Below are 21,880 nucleotides of genomic sequence, written 5' to 3'. Positions count from 1 at the left end.
TAGGTGCTGTGGCTCCATAATGAGTCTTTGGCAATGCACTTTGTGTCCACAGGTGTCCCGTTCAGAGCATCCAAGTGACAGACAGTTCAAGCGACAATCCCACAGCTGGCCGGCGTCCCTTGCCATCGCCGACCTTGTGTCCGTGCCGTGGCCGGCGCTGAATTATAGGACACGTGCACAGCTCACCCTGCCGAGAAGTGCCCTGCCCACGCTGTCTCCCCATCCAGATCCAGGGTTCATACCACTTACCCAATCGGCTTCAGGGCAGGCTTTATACCTGCTCACAGCTTGGCTAAGGATCAAAGGCATGTTTGTTTTGTAAAAAGAAAATCCTGTAATCCAAATATGCTTTGAATTTCGGTTTGGTTTCAGAAATTTTTAACCAAATATTTTTATATAGCTTTTTTATATCGATTTCTCTTGCTTTCTGTCTATAATATGTAAAATACATATATATTCTCAATATATTTTCTCTCTCTATATATATTTTCTCTATATATATATATTCTCTCTCTATATATATATATATATTCTCTCTCTCTCTCTATATATATATATATATATATATACACATTTATATGGCAATAGTAGCAATATTTCTCCCATCATCAATGTTTTCTCACTGATGCCAAGCTCCTAGATGATAGGTGATAAAAGATATTAAAGATGTGAGTTGATAATTTCTCTATCATAATATTATCTTTGCCAGATATTGACTAAAGCTTCAGTGGCTCTTTTTTTTTTCTTATGGACATCAGAATATGATTTCCTCTTCTCATCCAGACACGATTTATTATTCACTTCTTAGCTGAAGTACAGCCATAGCCTTTGGAATCCAAACATATGATCCTAGATTTAAATATAGGTAATCAGAAAACTAAAATATTGCTTAACACTTAAGTTATGGAAGAAAAATTATCATACTTTGGAGTTAAGGTTCTATTTACAGATTTTTTTTAATGTTTGTTTTTGAAACAGAGAGAGAAAGAGAGAGCAAGAGAGCATGAGCAGGGAAGGGGAGGACAGAGAGAGACGGAGACACAGGATCTGAAGCAGGCACCAGGCTCTGAGCTGTGAGCACAGAGACCACTGAGGGGCTCAACCCCACGAACTATGAGATCATGACCTGAAGTGGAACGCTTAACCGACTGAGCCACCCAGGTGCCTGCTAATCATCCATTTTTGAAAAATGGCATGTGGGTTGATGCTGGGAGACAAGGAGGCTAGAAGGCTACCCTCTTCACTGTCCTTGCATAACACAAGTGACAGGTGCAAGGTGACAAATCTGGATGAACGATCAAAGAAGTGATGTGACTGGTCACCAATTATAAAGCAAATATGTTCCTTATGCAGTCACTTGTGGACTGAGTAGCTAGAATGAAATGTGTACCACATACAGTTACTGATGGTCAATATATTAAAATTTAAACCATGTTATTGGGAGATTAGTGTTAACTCACTAACCTGCGGCCCCCAAAATTCATGCGTACTGGAACCATGCAAAGTAAACAGTGCCTATCATGGAAAATACCATTCCTCTGCCAAGTATTCCTATGACCTCTACATACCTGTATGTATGGAAGAAGCTACTTTAGAATCATGGAAAATTGGGTTTTTACTCTCAGAAGTCATGGATTATAAAAGAGAGATTATACTTTTTCTTATTGTCTTTTCCTGGGAAACAGACAGGAGCTCATTTTCCGTCACAGCCTAGGTCTAGGAAAACCTAATGTTGTGATTATAAAGTTACAGATTTGCATTTTCTGGCCAGGATCAGAAACACTTCAGCTGGTGGTTCTCAAACTTGAATCATCGATAATAAGCACCTGGAGGGCTTATGAAACCACAGCATGCTGCCCCCGCCCTCAGAGTTACTGAGTTAGTAGGACTGAGTTGGTACCTAAGAATGTGCCTTTTTAGCAAGCTCCCAGGTGAACCTTTTGCTGCTGAAGGACCCCAATTTTTTAAATAAATCTTTCATTTTTTAAGTTTATTTACTTTTGAGAGAGAGAGAGAGAGAGAGAGAGAGAGAGAGAGAGAGAGAGAGAGAACGCACGCATACATGTGAGTGTGGGGGAGGAGCAGAGAGAGAGAGACAGAGAGAGAGAATCCCAGGCAGGCTCTGTGCTGTTAGAGTGGAGCCCTATGTGCGGGGCTCGAGCTCATGAACCATAAGAGCATCACCTGAGCTGAAATCAAGAGTCAGACACTTCACCGACTGAGCCCCCCCAGGCGCCCCTGAGGAACCCCAATTTAAAGAACCGCTGACTTAAACACCATCAGAAGGCTATTCCATGGAGAGCGAGAAAAGGCTCAGGAACCAAAATCTGGCAAGAACACAGACACTGAGCCCACGTGCTTCCGGGTATCTTTGAGTTGAGCCCCCTTATTCTACAATTAAGGATATTGAAGCCTGCAAAATTCAAGTAGTTTAATTCAAACACAAAGTTAGCCAGTCTTAGAGTCTGGTCCAGAACCTAGAATCTATTTTCAATAATTTCTGGAAGACAGCCAGCATCCCAATAGACTCTGTTCTCAACAGACATATGGTGAAAAGTAACACACACGCACGTGCGTGCACACACACTTTCTCCAACTTTGCTGATTACGAATTGGCCTGGTTAAAAATTCCCATTCCGAAGCCCTCACCTAAAGGTTCTGACCTCAAAGGTGGAGGATGAGGCTCTATTAGATTCGAGTGCAGGTGAACCATCTTTAAAAACCATTGGATGAGCCAGTGTTTTAAGCCACAGAATCTACATACCGCAAAGAAAAGAATACCAAACTTCCTTGAATTATTTCACAAACTACTTCCACACATATGAAAACTCCCCCAACTCTCCTATGCGGTGGGTGCGGTAACTCCAATTCTTCCTTCGTGGACAAACTTTGGACAAGTCTCCCTTTGCCTCATCTGTGTAAGGGGTAAACATATTCAGCCTGATCTCATACACCTGTTTTGAGGACAAAATGCGACAGGACCTATGAAAGCAATTTGCAAAGGGTAAAATATAACCTAGATGTTAGTTGTTGGCTCCATGATAGCGAAGCCTAAAGAATGTGATTTTTTTAAGATCAAGTGGGAAAGCTGCAGATCAAAGATTCCTAATTGTATTATAACCGATGCAACCTGACAGAGCTTACCGGTCAGAGGAACCAGAGGAGGCAAAACCTCCATGAAATCACAAGATTTCCCCCTCATAAGCCCCAGATTACTTGGACCAGAATCTGCAGACTAACCTCTAATCTGGAACACTTTTAAATATAATATATGCCGGGCTAAAAGGCCTTCTTAGAAAATATCTTCTCTAATCTCTATCCCCAGGACATTTCCTGCCTCTTCTGACTCAAATTGGATTGGAAACCAGACAATTGAGACTTCCTGAGCTTTATTTTCCTTTAGCAAAGCTGAAAAAATAGTTTTTAAAGCAGGGGGAAAAAAATGATCCATTTACCTCCACTCTGCTGAAGAAGATCCCTGGGGTTGGATAAAGAAAATACCAGAAAGGAACGGAGAGTCTCCATATCCCAGCAGGGTGTGTGGAGGAAGAGGTGCCGACTGTGGACAGCAGAGAAGCCATCGTCGTCGTGCAAAACATCCTCCCAAGACAGGAGCCCTTTCAACACAGAACCCTTCTCCCTCTGAGGGCCCAGCTCCTGTTTTTCTCCACATATTCTCATCCAAATTTGTGGAGCCCTAACAACCTGGCTTTCATTGTCACTCTGGTGTTGCGTTTCATGAGTAACTACCTTTTTCCACTGGCTGCACGGTAATGACTCTACCCACGACGGGCACACGATCATTCATATGAGCAAAGGAAAACGAGCAGTTTCAGGGAAGGAGCAGGCATCTCGGTGTGAGTGATTGGTGTGCACCTCAAAGGCAGTCACTCGAATTACAGAGGGCTCTCGGAGGCCAACTGATCTCTTTTAGAAGAGTAGCTTCAAACCTTTCCGTGTGAAGTGCCTAGAGCTGAGTGCAGAGCTTTCTAGAAAAATGACACACCCACAGAAAATTTAAAACAAAAAGCCAAGTAATGAAAAATACTCTCCAGAAAATAAAATTGCTAACGTGGTCTTACCTCATTGTAGGGTATGTTGCAAGATCTCCTGGGATAGAAGGTACAAGAAGGAGCCTGGTTACCACTGACCCCATGTGACTCACCTGGGGCTCATGCTCATCAAACAGCCTCCCTAGACACTGGGCGCACCCGCAAAAGTTCAGAGAGACCTGGGACACGTGGGTCCAGCTCAAGCTTGGTTCTGAGGGTAATCCCGTCTCGCCACAATTTCTGCAGGCTCAGGACATCCGCCTCTTCCCCTAAATCAGCTCTTTCCCTAGATCTCTTTGTTCTGTCCGTGGCACCAGAATTCTCCCAAACTGGTCAGCTCAACATCACACTTTCCAATCACCCTTCAAGTGCCCACCTTCTTCCTAACATCTAGACTTCATATGGCCTTTCTTTTCCTTCATAGTGTCTCCAGAAAGGATCCCTCTTAGGTACCTAGTTATACCAAGGCATAAATAATGAATTCATTCATTCATTCATTCATTGATTCATTCGGTACTGTGCCCAAGCATTGAGGAATGAGATCCACAGTTCAATAGGGAAGAGACAGGTCACTTAAAGTAACTGTTAAAGATAAGGAAGCCAGGATTCACACCATTGCCTCTACCTAAAACGCCCTATTTCTCCCTCATCTTCTTTAGGCTTTAAACACAAGTCAGGAGAAACCAAAAACCAGAGGCTCCCGGAAGCCTGCTTTGAATCCACCCCCAGCTGAATTAGGTGTCTCTCCTCTGGACTTTCAGAAGCGCATACCCAGATCACTGCGCCAACACTGCCCTGACTTACAAGCCTATCCCCCAACCAGACTGTGGGATGTGAAGCCAGAGAATGGGTCGTATTCATCTCTGTATTCCTAGTACTTACCATAAAGTTCAGCACATCGTGTTCTTTGCGTAATTATGAATGAATAAATGAATGAATGAATGAAAACTCTAAGGGAAATCACAAAAGGTGTGGAACAGAAAAATAAGTGTTCATTTCAACGGGGGGAAATAAAGACAATTTTCACAGAGGAGATGGTATTTAAACAAAACGCTCAAGCGTGAACGGGATTGCCAGAATTTGAAGAGATCAAGGGCTTGAGGGGTAGAACACAGAGGACTGCTCTTTAAAACCTAACTGATTTTCTCCACCCCTCGTCTAGGACTTCTGCAAAAATCATCTTTCTTATACTCTACCACTTTTTTCCCCTTCCTTGCCTGGGGAGAACCTTCAGTGATTCCCTACTAACTAACCCAGTAGAATTCAAGCAGGTGGGCCTTCATTCAGCCACCTTGGTATGGTCACCAAACACTTCTTTCTGTTCTTACTCTCTGTCCTTACTGCACAAATCAGACCCACGTGCAGTCTGTTCCCCCATATCCTGATTATGGCATCCACTTGGCTGTCCCCTTTCTCCACCCCTCACCTAGAGTGCTTCCCCCTGCCCTCTGCCACCTACAAAAGCACCCTGGCTTTGCAAAGCCTACTGCCTCAAGCAGCCTCCCTTTGCCTCTCCACCTCAGAATGCCTTCTTCCTCTGGATGACTTGATTGAACCGTTCTTTTCCCAATTCATCGTATACTATACTGTATGGGTTTCTAATTACAAGTGTGCTTTGTCCCTCTTACGAGGACCCAAAAGAGGTATCTATGGGCTAAGATAACGGATGGTGTCCTTCTGAAACACGCACAGGGTCTCAGACGAATATCCTAATGGCTAAAAATTCTCACTGAATTAATCCTCCTCTAAGGATAGAGAGGGGTCTATAATTCGGGCAGATATCTTCTGATTCAGCTACCAGTGAATAGGGCACTTAGGCTAAAAGGTTTAATTTAATAAGAAATAAAATTCTGTTATCAGTTTGCCTCTGGTACACAAATCCCTACCTCTGCCTATGCTATGAAATAAAACACTTCCCACTTCTTCCAGTGAGAAAATGAGGGTCACAGTTACTGTTTACCTCTTCCGTGCAGCCAAGGTACCAACTTTCTTTTTTCCCTTACTGTGGGACTAGCCCTTTAAGAAGGTGTATCCTTTCCACCCCGCTTTTGCTTTTACCCCGGGACTGGTGACTATGGGGATCCTTCATGCTCTTCAGTCTTCCGGGCTTTGCTGCTCGGCAAACCACATCAACACCAGTCTCCAACCTTAATGGTTAGCGACGTCCAGAGGAATAGGGCTCAACGCCCCGCGTAGACGAGGGACTTCATCGCACACAACGGGCTGCGGGGCAGGGAGAATCCACCCCCCAGCCTTTCCCAGCCTCTGTCCACCTGTGCCCCACTGCCGGACGTCCAAGTTTGACAGTGAACGCTTTCCAATGGGAAACTGTCGCGGGATTTTTTTTTTTTTCCCATCCTCTGGTCCCTATTGTATGTTCAGCTGCACTGAAGCTAGCTGCTAATCCAAGCCAGAGGCTCTCGTACACAAACAAACCCGGCATTGTGGCCTCCCCCCGGGCCGGAACGCGGCAGTCGAACAAACAATTTAGTCAGGTGACAGCACGCCGCAGGGACAGACGGAGCATCCCCCAGACACCCTCCTGCCCGCGATCACCCTGTCCCCTTCCTCAGCGCAGGCCAGGGAAGCCACCAAACCAGGCAAAGTGATGCTTGAGAAAACAATGGAGAATGAACCAAAACGCTCTCATACGCAAAGCGGTCTAGCCTAATGACAGAATTCTTTGTCCAAGAGAGGGTACGCTCCCGGTTGTAGTGAGGTTGAAATAAATTACACAGGACGGGCCCATTTCTGGGCCCCGGCTAGGGGAAAGAGGGAGTATCGCACCAAAACCTCTTCAGATACTCACTGGCCCCTGGTCACAGAACAGACGGAAAGAGGTAGAACGTCACGGTGTTGAAGAGCTTTGTAGTTGGAAACATTTGGACTCCGATATCAGTCCTCCCTTTCGCCAGCTTGTGACCTTTAGCAAGTTACTTAACCACTGTGAGACTCCGGTTCCTCGTTTTGAAACTAAGAAGGAAAATGGTCTTTCTCCCGCAGGTTTGTTGGGAGCCTTGTATCTGGAACTGAATGTAGAGTTCTAGCACCGTGTCCATCACGCAGAAAGCACCCAACAAACATTAAATATCATTATTCCAGTCGGTGGATCGTGCTCGGAAAGGAAGCACGGGAGGAAATAAGGCACCAAGAGCACAAGGTCTGCAGCTTCTAGAAGTAGCTGGTGTCAAGGGACAAAGTCTGGCCCTGGAAGTTCCTAGAAATAGCACCTCAGAGGTGCTGGCAGGTCCTGAACTTGACTGATTGCCATGCGCCCCTAGAGCACATCAAGGGAAGCTAGGAATGCCAATGGCCAGCATGAAGCCCGGATACAAGATGTCTTCATATAAGAGCAGAAGGCAGGCCGCTGGGTGCCTGAACATTGATAACAGAAATAACCCTGAATAGGAAGGATACAGCAGAAAAGAAAAGCTGGAGATGCTGAACCAAACAATCGCTCATGTCACAATTTTTGGGCAGGGCAGCCAAGTAATATTAAATCTTGCCAGGGTTGGTGGAGGGAGGGTAGTAGGGGAGAGCAGAAACGAGGTAAACTGTTATCTTAATTCTAGGCAACAAGTGTGAACTGAGTACCTGCTCTGTGCCAGTTGCTATTTTGGCACTGATAAAGAGAAAGAACTAGATATTGCTAGGTAGCAGTAGAGTCCAGAACAAGGAGATTCAGTGACCTAAAACATGACCACAGACGCTCAGACTATAACGAATTCCTTTCAATACAAGGGACCAATGATCCAAAATGACTGAACGACCGAAGCATCTTCATATGCGGACCTACAAAGAGAAACGGCGTCAGCTGGATGCTCTCTTGCGGAACAAATCGGAAGATCTGCAGACATGCCTCAGCAAACCCCAGTCAACATCTGTAGGTCTTATTCTTTCTAGTATGTTCCTCAGATATCCCTCAATTCACATGGTGCTCCTCATTGGGCATTTGGTCATCTTTATGTTAGAAAGAGTCAAACTTACCGGATAAGCCAGTGTCTCATGGTTTCTCCATTTCCACTTGCTGGTAGAGTGTTGTTAGAGGTTCCTTAAAGCCTTCCTGGTTAGTCTGCAACTCACTGCCACACTGGTCACCTCTTCCCGTTCAGGGTTTCCTGGCCTCTCTGCAAGCCTAAAGGACACCCCAAGCTCACTGCAGCACTAGGAGTCATAACAGACAGAAATATTGAACACTCTCAAGGAACAGAGTGTGACTTTGCTTACACCACACCGAGAACAGAGGCAGGCGATCCCCTATCACGCTAGATGATGAGCAATGAAATTCATTCCCTTTTGAGAAAAACAGCCTCTAATACTTAGGCTGATCTTCCTCGCCAAAGATACACTGAAATTGCCCTAAGAAGAGCAATTGCCCTACTCTGTACTTGTTTTCAGATGCTGCTCACATCCTAATGGACGATAGTAAACCTAGCTACACCTTGATATGGCCTTGGTAATCAGGTAAGGACAATGTCAATGTAGATGGGAAGAAGCCAGGGGGATAATAATTTGTCCTTCGAAATAAAATTGGACTTTTTAATAGGAAGGGCCAAGCCTGAATTTTTTTCTGATTCAAACAAGATACTTAACATCACACATTCTAGCTGGTGAATGGAAGGCAAGGGAGAAAACTAACCCAGGCAGCTCACTGGCATGTGTACAGCTAAGCCCTGGGCCCGGATCCTGCTGTGCTTCAGCCCGTGGAAGTGAGCTTCTCTGTCTCCTCCTTGATCCCCTTTCATGAACCCCCCTGAGCGGGGAGGAGAAATGGATGGAAACAGTGGGTTAGAGATGTGCAACTTTAGGCAGGCGTTGGTTCCAGCGACCGAATGGTCTACCTCGCGGTCCTGCACCCAGGATTGTTCAGGTTCTATTTGCGGTAAGAACTCTTCACTGGAAGAGCTGCTACTGTTTTTTTCCTCGAAAGCTTCTCAGAGGAGAACGAGGAGGGGGCAGGGTTGCTCCACAGTCAGAGCTGGACTGACTTCATGGCATTATTATACCAAGAGGCACCTAGAACCCAGGGGACTGGAAAAGCAAACAAATCCAGCCCAGAGAAACCCAACAAACTCCACCAGAGCCAGATGGGACCCTCCCATCTGTGGTTCCTCCACAGTGGAGGAAACTTCAAATGTATCTACTAGAATTTTTGGGGAAGCCTGAAGTTCCTCTCCGCAAGTCCAGGACTTCCGACCATCAGGTTTTGGACATTTTCCCTAAAGTTTCTGATCCAGTCCACTTCCATTTCTTTTGTCTGTTGGTTCTGCTGCCTTTGAAGTTAACCGCTCTCATGTTAACCTCTTCCAAGAGAACATCCCCGGGGTGAGACGTTAGAAACCCAGAGTTAGACTGCTTTTAGGAAATGTGGATCTATTTTGAGAGAAATTGGTCAGAAATCCACCTCTCCCCACTTACTCCTGCCGAATTGCTTTTGATCTCTTTCCCCAAACCAAATTCATTTACGACAGCCTTGAAGTACATCTTCAAATCCCCAGATATCACGTATCAGAGGGCAAGCTCTGTGATCTGGAGCTGTCAGAACTAAAGCCGCTATTTAAAAAAGGCTAAAAAATCATTTCAGACTCAAGTTGCTGGGAAGCCCAATACCAGCAAAGACAATCAAACCACTTAACTACCGCGCGTCCTCTACAATCGGGAATGAGGTTGTCACACCCAAATTTGATCAGACTCGCTTGAAACTAGAGTGAATTTGTGCATCAGTCGTTCCCAATGACAACAGGGCAAATAAACAACTCCCCATTGGGTGCCAGTGCATCAAAGAGCCATAGGCATCAAAAGGTTTACGCCTGCCATGTTGCCCACCTGCGGTGCCTTAGGCCCAGCCTCAGCCCCAGAACAGCCCAGAAGGTCCCCCAGCTTCCTGGGAGCTGCTCAAGGGGTTAGAGTGGACCCGGGTGGGATCAGGCAGCTGTGGTGTCCCTGCAGAGACTTTTGCCCCCGCCCCCTTCCCCAGGATATGGATCTGGAAGGGTCCTCAAGGGTAAGACTGGAAGATACTGTTTACTCAGCTTGACCTTTCATTGGCACGCAGTAAGTTCCACAGGATTACTTGTTCCAGGCTAAACGGCACATCCTTTGCTGGAACAAAGATTTTTTGTTTGCTTCAAGGGATTATGTTTGTTTGTTTTCAATTTTCTACTTCCAACTTTTTTATGAGAGTCTGTAATAGTAATTTACTCAGCTTTTATTATTTTGTTTACATTTCTTTAAATTTAAATGCTAGTTGGTACTAAGCTTTTTTTTTTTCAGGATTCAAATTTATCCAGGTCAAGACAAATAAATTGAATTTCCATCTTAATGGGCCCATTTAGTAAAAACAAATGCACAGTAATGCACGTAAAGCTATCAAAGATGTAGCTCAAGGGGCACCTGGGTGGCTCAGTTGGTTGAGCAGATCTGACTTCCGCTCAGGGCATGATCTCATAGTTCATGGGTTTGAGCCCCACCTTGGGCTCTGTGCTGACAGCTCGGGAGCCTGAAGCCTGCCTCAGATTCTGTGTTTCCCTCTCTCTCTCTGCCCCTCCATGCTTGTGTTCTCTCTCTCTCAAAAATAAATATTAAAAAAAATGTTAACAATATGTAACGTGCATTATGTTGATTTAAAAGCAGGATATACAGGGGCACCTGGGTGGCGCAGTCGGTTGAGCGTCCGACTTCAGCCAGGTCACGATCTCGCGGTCCGTGAGTTCGAGCCCCGCGTCAGGCTCTGGGCTGATGGCTCGGAGCCTGGAGCCTGTTTCCGATTCTGTGTCTCCCTCTCTCTCTGCCCCTCCCCCATTCATGCTCTGTCTCTCTATGTCCCAGAAATAAATAAAAAACGTTGAAAAAAAAATTAAAAAAAAAAAAAAAAGCAGGATATACAATTATTCATACAACTAATTTTAAAGTTACTTCAGTAAAACTGTACATGTATATCAGACTGTTAATAGCATCTATTTTGAGCAAGGCTATGAGTTTTTTAATAATTTTTAAAAATGTGATTGTCTTATACCATGAACACATTTTTCTAGAATGAGAAAAAATGATGTTTTTTCAGGTAAATATTTCTGTTTTTCTAATAACAAATATAATATTGAAAAACGCTTTTCACTTTTTTCCACAGAATTAAAATTAATCAACCTTTTCACACATCTGACATGTATTGAGCTGTATTTGAGATTCTGAATATTGCCAAAGGCACTGAATTTAATAGTTGAATGTACATTGTAAATAAAAGGATAGGAAGAAGGCCTTTTGTTTTCAAGTTAAAGGACCTAACCCTGTTAACATTGTCTAATAAACTGCCTGCTTTCCCTCCTAGAGCAGCTTCGGGCTTCCTCAGTTACACCCCTTGGACCATACCTAAAGAAATGTATCCCACACCCAAGGCAACTTTTTTCTTTTTTTTGTGGAACATATTTTTTGAAGGACAGAATGGATCCTCGCATACTATTCTCCAAAGCGGCTGGGTATTTCTTTTAAGCCAAAGATCCTACTCTAGCTTACCAGGGACACCCCCTAGGACCAGCTGGCAGATGCCCACTGGAGCCCCTCCGATGTTCTGACAATCAGAAATGAAGACCCCTACGTATCAAAACCTGGGGGATGATTTTCTGCTACTGGGAGCGATCGTCTCAGGGCGAGGTTTACAAAATGTTGTATTATCAGCAAATAAGGGAGGCCAGTACAAAAACACCGTTTCAAAATTTTGTATGGCCTCCGTATGTTTTTAGCTTGAGTGAAGAGTTTCTGTTGCCTAAGAATGTTAACCGACATATGAACATCCTCAGTGATTAAGCCTGGGCTCTGAGGCAAAAGTCTCTGGCTCCTTCTCTGGGCAGCCCAGGTTCTTCCTGGAAGTCACACGAAAGGCTGGCACCTGCTCAACTTCCATTCCAGCAGGGAAGGGATGGTCAAAGACAATGATACATGTTCGAAACCTAAGGCAGAGAATATTCTAGCACAAAGAAGACAAATTACATTATATCCTTTTCATATTAAGAATGAAGTTTCCTAAACACTTCTCACTAGCTTTTTCAGGCAAATTGAGAAGGCAGCAGTTGGATCAATTTTCCCTTCTCCAGGGAAAGCACTGGGAATGAGGCCCTAGTATGCACCTGGCAGGGGGCCTCTGAATCCAACAGGCCTTTCCCTCGAGTAATTCAGATGGTGATTGCAAGTTTCTTTCATAAACAACCACAAGGTACATATTTGGACATGAAGCATGGGCACGAGCGAAAGGTGTGCACGTAGCAAGAAGGGTTATGGCCGATGACCCTCAACGTTTGTATTAAGCTCTGGATGTCATGACTGGGGAGTTCTGATCCGTCCCAAGTTTGTTGAACTTGACTCTGATGGCTGGCCACTCCAAGTGAGGTCCCCAGCCCAGCGGCACCTCTATGGCTGGGGAGCTCCTGAGAAGGGCGGGCTCTAAGAGTCTCCGAGAAGCCTACCACATCCGAATCTGCATTTTTGCAAGATCTCCAGGTGACTGAAATGCACGTTCAAGCATGAGAAGCACCTGGTACCATGTAAACACGGTGTTGCTAGTCAACTGCAAAGACCGAAGTTTAGGGAAAATAACTGAAAAGGCCAGTATGTCTCCTTTACAACGTTTAGGAACAACTAGAACATTTAGCATAAGAATGCAAAACCATTTTAGGTTAGACTTTCTTAGGATTGTCTTCTTGTCTTTTTTTTTTTAATAGGACTCCAATTCTCTTTTTTTCACACCCTTCGCACATCTCTCCTCCCACTCACTTCATCGGGTCACACTTACCTTCGGGTACCTTAAGCAGTGTCTAGGTGTCCTCAGCAAACGACAATGACAAGCAGCAGAATTGGCGAAAGAGAAGTACAGAACTGGCTCCACTGATCTTATCACTAATAGCTCACATCTAGCGTCACAGTTTACAGTGTATAAACGTTGGAACGTCACAATTTACCTGTGTCCCCAACCTGTGAGGTCGGCAAAGCAGGTAAAGTCGTCACCGTCATCACTGCGATCTGACAGCTAAAAGAAATCCTGAGGTTCTAGGAGATTCGGTGACATATGCACCATCCTATACCCAACAACAAGCAAAACTGCAGTGAAATGATGTGGGCTTCTGCATCTTAACCTTGACTCCTTCCTCTGAGCTGATGTCTCCTTGGTGGCAGGAGGATTCAAAAAGGACGTGCTGATGGGCATCACCACCAGCGTCAGCAATGGGGTGGCCACACCTGGACTGGAGGCTGTATGCACAGTGTTCTCCTAGACACTACAAGAAAGGTCAAGGTCAACGGTCTGATCTGGAGACTCCAGGCCTTAAGCATGGCCACATGGTCTGCGTGTTGCTTCTCAGAGGAAAGAGGTTTGGTAGCTGCATTTACAGAGAATGATCAGGGAGCGTGGACAGGAGAAACATTTCAAGAAGGAGAGGGTCTCACCCAGGTCTCTGTCTGTATGTTTGAGAACCCTGCTGGGCACGAGAAATAAAAGCAGTGGGGGAGGGCAGGGTCATTGGTACTCCATCACCATAATGAACCCCTTCACCATCCTCATCAAACTCTCCCTAGCCGTCAGACTCCGGGTTCGGTCCGTCACACTCATTTTCTAGATTAATACTCATATCTGTCTTGCAAGGTAAGCATTAGTGCTCACATTAAAAGGAAAGATAAGACAATTAAAGAAAATCCATCGTATTTGCTGATGATCACATAGCTAGTAATAAGCGTCACTGTGGTTTCTACCTTCATTTTCTAGACCCTAGAGCTCAAATACCGGAGTGTTAGGGCTCACATTTCTAATGCATCACCTGCATCCAGACAACCTGTCACATGCTCAGGTTCCTGGATTCTACCTCTCAGGTCAGAATCCATGGGGACGGGCCCCAGGCATCTGGGCGCTAATACATGACTCTAGTTATTCTGAAAAACATTAAAGACAGGGAACCACTACCCTAGGTTACTGGGCCCCTTACTGTAACCTACATGGGAGTTTGGGTTTGATATCAGAGGGACCTGGGACATAAAACTGATCAGCCAAAGGAAGAAATGGCATTATATTCTAGAGAAGAAAAAAAAATGCCCAAACTGGGAATTTTAAGACTTTGGTTTTTAATACTTGTATGGCATTTAATGGGGGTCACCTGGACCTCTCAAAGCTTAACTATATCAATTAAAAAAAAAAACTGCTCAGCCTAAGTAGAATTGTTACAAACATATGCAAAAATAAAAGTATAAAGTTCTGAATAGCAAATGTTTTAAGGCCACGTCGAAGTTCTGATGAAAATAATACTTCAAGTGATCAGTCTTGTAGCTTTGAATTCTATGGTTAAAGAAGAGGTAAGCCAGACATCTCTGTTACGGAGGTAGCTCTGAGTCAGATACCATGCGAGGTTTGGGCATAAAGTGGACGAGGAGAAGTAGGATTAGGAAGACACTCCAGAGAACTAGAAGGCTTATTTGACTTTTAGAATGAAGGAGGTAAAGAAATGAGAGACGCAGAGGCTTCTTGTAGCAGTTTGGGGCTGAGAATGCAGGTGCTCGGCTTTAAATAGGAAATTGCTACCAGGTGATGTTTAGAGGGATTGCACATTAGAGGACAGATCGTCAAGGTGACCAGGGCAGGAGAGGCACAGAGAATGGTATTCAGAGTCATTTGTTCATTGCCTCACTCCTTTGCCAGACGGTATTGGTCATTTTCAAGGTCCTGTGCTAGATACTGTAGGGTTCTGGAGATGAACGAGAGTCCCGGCCTTCAAGGGTGCGTGGTGTGGGTGGGGTGGCGCTGGTGGTAACGGTGAGTAATTATGATAGAGAAAGGAAGAGCTCTTTCAGGGCCAACCCTGCTGCGAAAGGCAAGTAACTGGAAGGGGTGATGAAGAAGTGGAAGATAGAGCAGGGGAAAAGCAGAGCTCCACCTAGAGGGCAGATTTGCCTTCGAAACCTTCCCTGGGCGCCTTTGACGTCCAAACTCAAAATTCCACAGCCCCAGTTAGAGGATTTGCTCTCTTTTCCTCCATGTGTATATTTCCACCGAAGGACCGTCATCTCACGTCTGGTATAAGTTTTCCTAAGGAGAATATCTAGGGTGATGTGTCAAATTTTTAACAGTATATTTATTCTAAATAACTCAGACTGAATTCTAAGATGTCACTTTCAGTCACTTCCTTTCTTCTCTATTTATTATGTGGCAAATGTGAAATGAAAACACAAAGGAATCGGGAGTTCAATTTCTCTTCCAGGATAAATGACATTAAAGTAACCAAAACACAGCGATGCTTTCGAAATACATATTATCACCTTCTCCATTTAGCCTTTTATGAGTTACACTTCCCTCTTTCTCAAGAAAATGGGTTTTCTTTTTGTTTTTTAAATCACTTTGTTGCTGGAACTGTCTAGGACAAAAATTTTGTATGTCCATATGTTACTCTAACTTGCGTTGTAGTAATTTGCGGTACATATCTTACTCTAACTTGTGTTGTATACTAATTCTGAGGATATTAACACATACACTGAGTAGCCCATAAGCTGTTTGAAGCTTACATAACTATATAACCCTGACATATAATAGGACCGTCAATATCTATGGAAGTCTGTCAGTGTTAAGAATAAAATAAGTCCTTTACTTCAATCTCTTTCCCCAAGTAGGGTTGTGCTCAAAGCATCCCCTTCAGTGTTCATTTAAAAAAAAATTTTTTTTAAACATGACAGCAAAACTCAATAGAGAATGGAGAGATTTGAGTTTTCTCATGAAAATTGGAAGAGAAACTCAAAGGGTCATGATCAATACTGAAGCATTTGGAGGAAGGGGGGGGGTGGGTTGGGAGGAACCTGAATATTTCCAAAAGAATGTCCACATTTGGAAGTTGAGGGGCAAAGAAGTAAACAACACAAAACCAAACCTGAGAGGAGTGGCCAAGGAAGTTGGGGAAAAAATTAAGGTAATATGCCAAGGAGGTTTCTGTAAAAGAGAATCATAAGGAGGCAGTGTGGGTAAGCAACGTTGCTGCAACGCTAAGGAAAAGCAAGAAATGTAAAAAGCCATTTGTTGGATGAAATGACCTGTGACGTGTAAAGCGTTTTTCTCAGAGATGTGGAGTTGGGGGGTGGCGGGGGGGCGCATAATGGATTTTCACTGTTTGACATCTCTTTTAAGCGAATTTGTAATACAGGATTTCATCAATTACCATCATTTCCATACACAAAGTGTTTGGAATTGTAAAACTGTAAGCCCTAAAGAAAAGCAACTCTGGAGGGGCGCCTGGGTGACTCAGCCAGTAGAGCCTCTGGCTTCAGCTCAGGTCACGATCTCAGGTTTGGTTTGTGGGTTCCTGCCCCACATCGGGGTTACCGCGGTCAGTCTGCTAATGCAAAACCTGCTTCAGATCCTCTGTCCCCCTCTCTTTCTGCCCCTCCCTGCTCATGCTCTCCCTCTCAAAAAATAAACATAAAAAAATAAAGAAAAAAAAAAGAACCTCTGCGTGGTGTTTATTTTACGTTGTCTAGCACAGTATTAGGCATCTAGCCTGTATATAAAAACGTTGTTTATTACGGTTAAATTGACTCGCCAGAGGAGCAAGTCAACACTGCATTGTTGAGGCAGGACCCGGGCGGAGGGAGGCGAGGAATTGAGGAATCCTCGCTCCACAGAAGTGGAGAAACCGAGAGGAGAATGAAGCCAACACCTCTGCTAGTGAGCAGTGACGGAAGCACACGCAGATCCCAGCCAGGGTCTTAGTCAAAACGGAAAGCACCCAGAAGTGCCCAGAGAGCACACTGGCCCCGAGAACAATGTTGAGGGAATCAGATCAGAAAAACATAAAAATTTCCTCCAGCGACGCCCAGCTTTTCCATGCATCCCGAGATACGGGCCACCCTTCCTGATCCACAGGTACATGAATGGGTATATGCCACCACAGACACGGCCAAGGAACTGAGCAAGACATCGTGGGGCTTGTTGCATGGGAAGGAGGACAACAGGATCAATGAAAAGGAGAAGTGAGAGCCAGAGTTGGGCAGGAAGGGGAAGGGCTAAAGTTGGAAGCAGTGGAAGCAACAGGTTAGGAATACAACATTCTGTTTGTCTCCGAAGTAACATTTCGGTTTGTGGTAAACACAGTTCTTAGAATTGAGAGCACAGTGTCAGTTACTAGGACTCACTTTTTTTAAGATTAATATATATATATATATATATATATATATATATTTTTTTTTTTTTTTTTTTTTTTTTTTTTTACTAAGTATGAAGTTTAGCAATCTAAGAATTCTGCTTTCAGGAAACCCATCAGGAGGCTTTTTTTTTTTTTTTTTTTTGAGATGTCACTTTACTTAAACCCACCGTGAAGAAATGGCTAATAAATCCCAGTAGAAGAAATTACATTTTATTTCTCAAAGTATCTCAGGCATGAACTCTTTCCTGTATTCCTTGCCTACCCTTAAGAATGGGACTCGTGGGGGTGCCTGCGTGGCTCAGTAGGTTAAGCGTCTGACCACTTCAGCTCAGGTCTCATGTTGGTGAGTTCAAGCCCCACATTGGACTCTGCTGTTAGCGTGGAGCCCACTTCTCCACTGGATCCTCTGTCTCCCTCTCTCTGCCCTCCCTCACTCATGCTCTCTCTCTCATAAAAAAAAAAAAAAAGAATGGGATCTGTGGTAAATGTGAGCTACATAATCAAATCCACATGTTACCATAAATATATATAATGCCCTCTGATAATGTTACATTATAGCTACTCTTTTAAACCACAGGAATTTTAACTTTTTTTTTTAACCAAATACTAAAACTGAAACAAAAGGCTTGTTATATTTGACATTCTAGAAAGATCGTATGACACTGCAAAAACTATGCCACATACAAGAACGGCACGAGGTGCATGGAAAAATGGCTCGAAGGATGGAAACTTGAATTGGCCATAAACATCACGAATGAAAAACAACTTTCCAAAGTAAGGCTGTGGTCCAAATTCTGCTCAGGCTAGTTGACTCTGGAGAGAAAAAAGCCGGCAAAGCTCCCAAAGAGACGATCCATATCTGCATATTATTTTACCTCAGGGCAATGGCATGGCCTTGTGCCAAGAGAAGACAAAAATTCTTCTGATGATTCATTAGAAGTGTAGTCAAAGGAGAAAATATTCCTTAACTTTTTAGAGAAGCCTCATTCAGCCTTCCAGCAATGGAACAGCATCATTGGAGAGCCTGGACTCTGCCGAGGCTCCAGAAAAAGCTATGAGCTGTGCTCAGGTGTAGACCAAGCTTGCTCTCTGGTCCCCTTGGGTGCTCTCAATTTGGACATTACCTTCAGGAGAGAAGTCAAGGACATCTCCCCTTATCCCTAGGCCACCGTATTAAATGCATGAGCATTTGGAGAACCTGAATTCTGACTTCTGGACCTCAATCAGCCATTAGCTTACCACACATGCCATGGTGATCAGGTCAATAAACTCAGTCTCCTGAGAAAATTTTCAAGAGTAACAGGAAAAAAAAAAACAAACCACATGTCAAACAGAAATGGGATCAGAATCCATGTGAGAAGTCACTTAAATGAGAAAGCAAGAGTATCTTCAAAGGTAAAGAAAAACATTTAAACTTAAACTATTTCATTTCTAAGACGGATCTTCACGATGAGAGCGATTACACTATTTGGGGACCTTATTTCTCTCAGGTTATTTCCAATGATCAAGTTTCATGAAAATTCAAGCAAAGCCATTGGCTTTACTAGAGTGAGAAAAAAAAATGCATTTAAAAAAAAGAAAAGTATGGGGGCACCTGGGGGGTTCATTTGGTTGCCCTTGTGCCTCAGACTTCAGCTCAGGTCATGATCTCACGGTTCCTGAGTTCGAGCCCCACAGGGGGCTCACTGCTGTCAGCCTGTCTGCACAGAGCCCACATGGATCCTCTGTGCCCTCTCTGCCTCTCCCCTACTTGTGCGCTCCAAAAAAAAAAAAAAAAAAAAAAAAAAAAAGTATCCTGCTACTTATCGCTGTATGTAAAGACCAAATAAGGTATGTGGAAGCTGTGAATAAATTTGTAAATTTATTACTGCAAATATCATGGAAAGAGGTCTAGGGACCCACAGAACCATGTATTATTATGTGATATAGATGTTATACTCTACATACTGTTAAATCACGCTCATTCGCTATAATACCTCATTTAAATGTCAGGTAATATGAGTTACACCATAACGGGATGTTGACTGGGTATTAACACAGCTCTGGCTTCGTAAATGCAAGGCACTTGTTTCCACAAGTGACCAGCTGAAACAGAGCACCTTATGGCCCCCTACGGCTTGGGGGGGGGGTGTTCCTCGTAGATTTCACTGATGACATGAAAACTGTCCTAAAGGCGGTGCGCAAACAGTAGGGGAGGAAAGCTGGCCTTCCGAAGATGTAAGATATGGTTAGAGAACTCACAGTGCAGAAGTTGCTTATAGCACAGAATCACAGTGGCTATTAAAATATTTAGTAAGACGTTAAAATAAAAGGGTGGTTTTTAAGATAAAATAAGAAAAAAAAATCTCATCCTCTAGTTTCAACCAGAGAGTACGAGCACTGCCATTCTAAGGTAGCTTATATCACAAAAAGGGGGAAAGAGCGGACATCCCCTCTTATTTCCTTTGAACTTCACGGGACTGCAAGTGTTTTTTAAGGCTTTGGGCTTTAAAGTGTATAATTTACTTACAAACATACACAAGGGCGATGGAAAATACATGCTTTATTTTCTGTGTTGGGAGACCCTTCTTTTGTTTCCCTACCCATACCTCGTAACATCTCCACCTATCAATTAGGCTAAGCGGGTTCTGCTGTTGAATCAACTTCACGCTGGCCTGGGATCAAGACGTTGCTTCATGATGTTATTAGTTGGAAAGCTTTTCTCCACAGTTGCCGAATCTCCTCCCAGGCCAGTCACGCCAGCACACACACACCACCTTTCTCAAGCTGCTAAAGCAAAATGCCTACCAGGATGAAGGATGCTAAAAGGGAAATTGATAACCAGCCCACTGTCCCTTCGCCTGTCTCCCGCCACCTCTCCCCACCCCCTGCCCCCGCTATGCTTCCAGCTTATCCCCAAACTTACAAAGCAGCTGTTAGCAGAGAAAGGAGTTAACAGCAAAATGTGTATAGAGGGGTGTGTGTGTGTGTGTGTGTGTGTGTGTGTGTGTGTGTGTGTGTTTCGTTGAGGAGAAAGGTGTGTGTGTGTGTTCAAGAGAGGAAGTTTTACGTTTTGTATGTTAAGTGGGGAGGGAAGGAGTGGAATCCATTTCTTGCTTTCAAAACGTTAATTAGAAAACATCAAATCGAAAAGTAAGGATCCGGGAAATTTCGTAAAATAAAATACACCCTAGCTTTACAGGAGTGAACCACCAAGTTCAAGTGCCTGCGAACAAGGCAGTTATTATTAAAGTCAGCATTCAACTGAGAGCCGGGTCTAAGGTGTGCCTTTTAAACTTTGGACTTGACCATTTCTAGGGCCGGTCCTGGGCTGGCGGGCAGGACAAGGAGCGTCGCTGCTCGGGGAGAGATTCTAAAGGTCCCCCGGGCTGGGCGCAGCAGCACCGCCCGTACCCACAAGAGCCAGCGGAGAACCCGCAGCTGACAAGCCCAGGTGCCAGCGGAGAAAGGCCGGGAAAACGAGCCCGGCTTGCTCGGGCGCCTCCCTTCCTCTCACTTCTCTCGCAGCCACGGACACACCTCCCAAGGCAGGTTTCAGGAACGCGAAGCCCCGGCACGGTCCCCAGCTGGAAGCGGGCACACGGTCCGGACGCACGCACCCCACGGCCAAAGCCGCTCTCCTCCCACTCACCCACGGCCCGCGGACTCCCAGACCCGGCTCCCCCCGGATGCGCCTCAGCTGGCGTCCTCCGGAGCAAATCCGTTTTGGAGGCAGCTCCCCCCCGCCTCCCCCAGCCAAGACGCCGGGCAGCCTCTCCCCGCTCCCCGCGCCGGCGGCGGCCGGCGCCCGCGCAAGTGGGCGACGGTCAAGGCGCGCGGCCCGGGGCCGCCGCGGAGAACCGCGCGGCTCCCCACTTACTTGGAGTTGCGAACGCCGCACGCGCCCGGGCTGCCTTTGTTGAACGGGGCGAGGCTGTGCGCTCGGTCCGGTGCCGGTGGCCGCTGCCCGCGCGCGGCTGCTGCGTGCGCCCTCCCTCCCGGACAGTGACGCCCCCGGGGGTCCCGCTTCCCTGTCCCCGCTTCTGCGGGTCCTCCGCTCTGCGGCTCCCTCGGCGGGGTTTGGGACCGGCGGGCGGGGAAGCCGGTCCTGCCTCTGCCTGCGCTGCGCCCTGCCGGGGAGGGAACGGAAGGCAAATGGAAAAGGGGAGGGATGAGCGGAGCGGGCAGGGCGAGGACGCAGGCTGGGCGAGGGAGGGAGCGCGCCTTTCCCTCGCGAGCTGATTGGGAAGCTCATTAAAGGCAGGAGTCTCCGGGGCCGCGCTCTCCCCGGCACGGGTTGGAGCCGGGAGATGAAACGGTGTTTTGTTTTTAGCAGGTGTTTGTTTTTGTTTTAGCACGACCTCTCTTTTCCAAACTTTATGCCTGACCTGTGTTTTCGGTGGGTGCACACCCCATAGCAAGGGCCGCTTCGATGGACAGCTGATAGCATATGAGGATACCATTTTGGCCCCAGGCTTTTTGTTTGTTTTGTTTTTTAATGATATTCGGGATGAAAAAGCCCAATCTTCAAAAGGACACCCTCATTCCTCCCCACGCTCAAAACCCCTCCCCTGCACCCAGCTCTGGTTTCTTCAGCTGTCAGTCCTGTCCCACCTGCGCGTCACAAATGTAAGCAGTCCTTTCTTGCGCTTGTCACAAAGAGTGACAGATGTCTGAAGGTTCCCAATT

At 45.4% G+C, this 21,880-nt stretch overlaps 1 protein-coding gene across 1 annotated transcript in view; it reads right to left on the bottom strand.

Annotated features, from left to right (window-relative positions):
- Positions 1–21,357, bottom strand: part of PTN (pleiotrophin) — a 100,772-nt gene extending 79,415 nt beyond the window's left edge. The window contains exon 1 of the mRNA XM_058724169.1: positions 21,072–21,357. The gene's annotated coding sequence lies outside the window, so the exon portion shown is untranslated. The remainder of the gene's footprint in view (positions 1–21,071) is intronic.
- Between the last annotated feature and the right edge of the window lie 523 nt (positions 21,358–21,880).

This window comes from Neofelis nebulosa, chromosome 4 (genome assembly GCF_028018385.1).
Source record: "Neofelis nebulosa isolate mNeoNeb1 chromosome 4, mNeoNeb1.pri, whole genome shotgun sequence".
NCBI classification, from domain to species: domain Eukaryota; kingdom Metazoa; phylum Chordata; class Mammalia; order Carnivora; family Felidae; genus Neofelis; species Neofelis nebulosa.
This window is presented reverse-complemented; position numbering and strand designations above follow the sequence as displayed.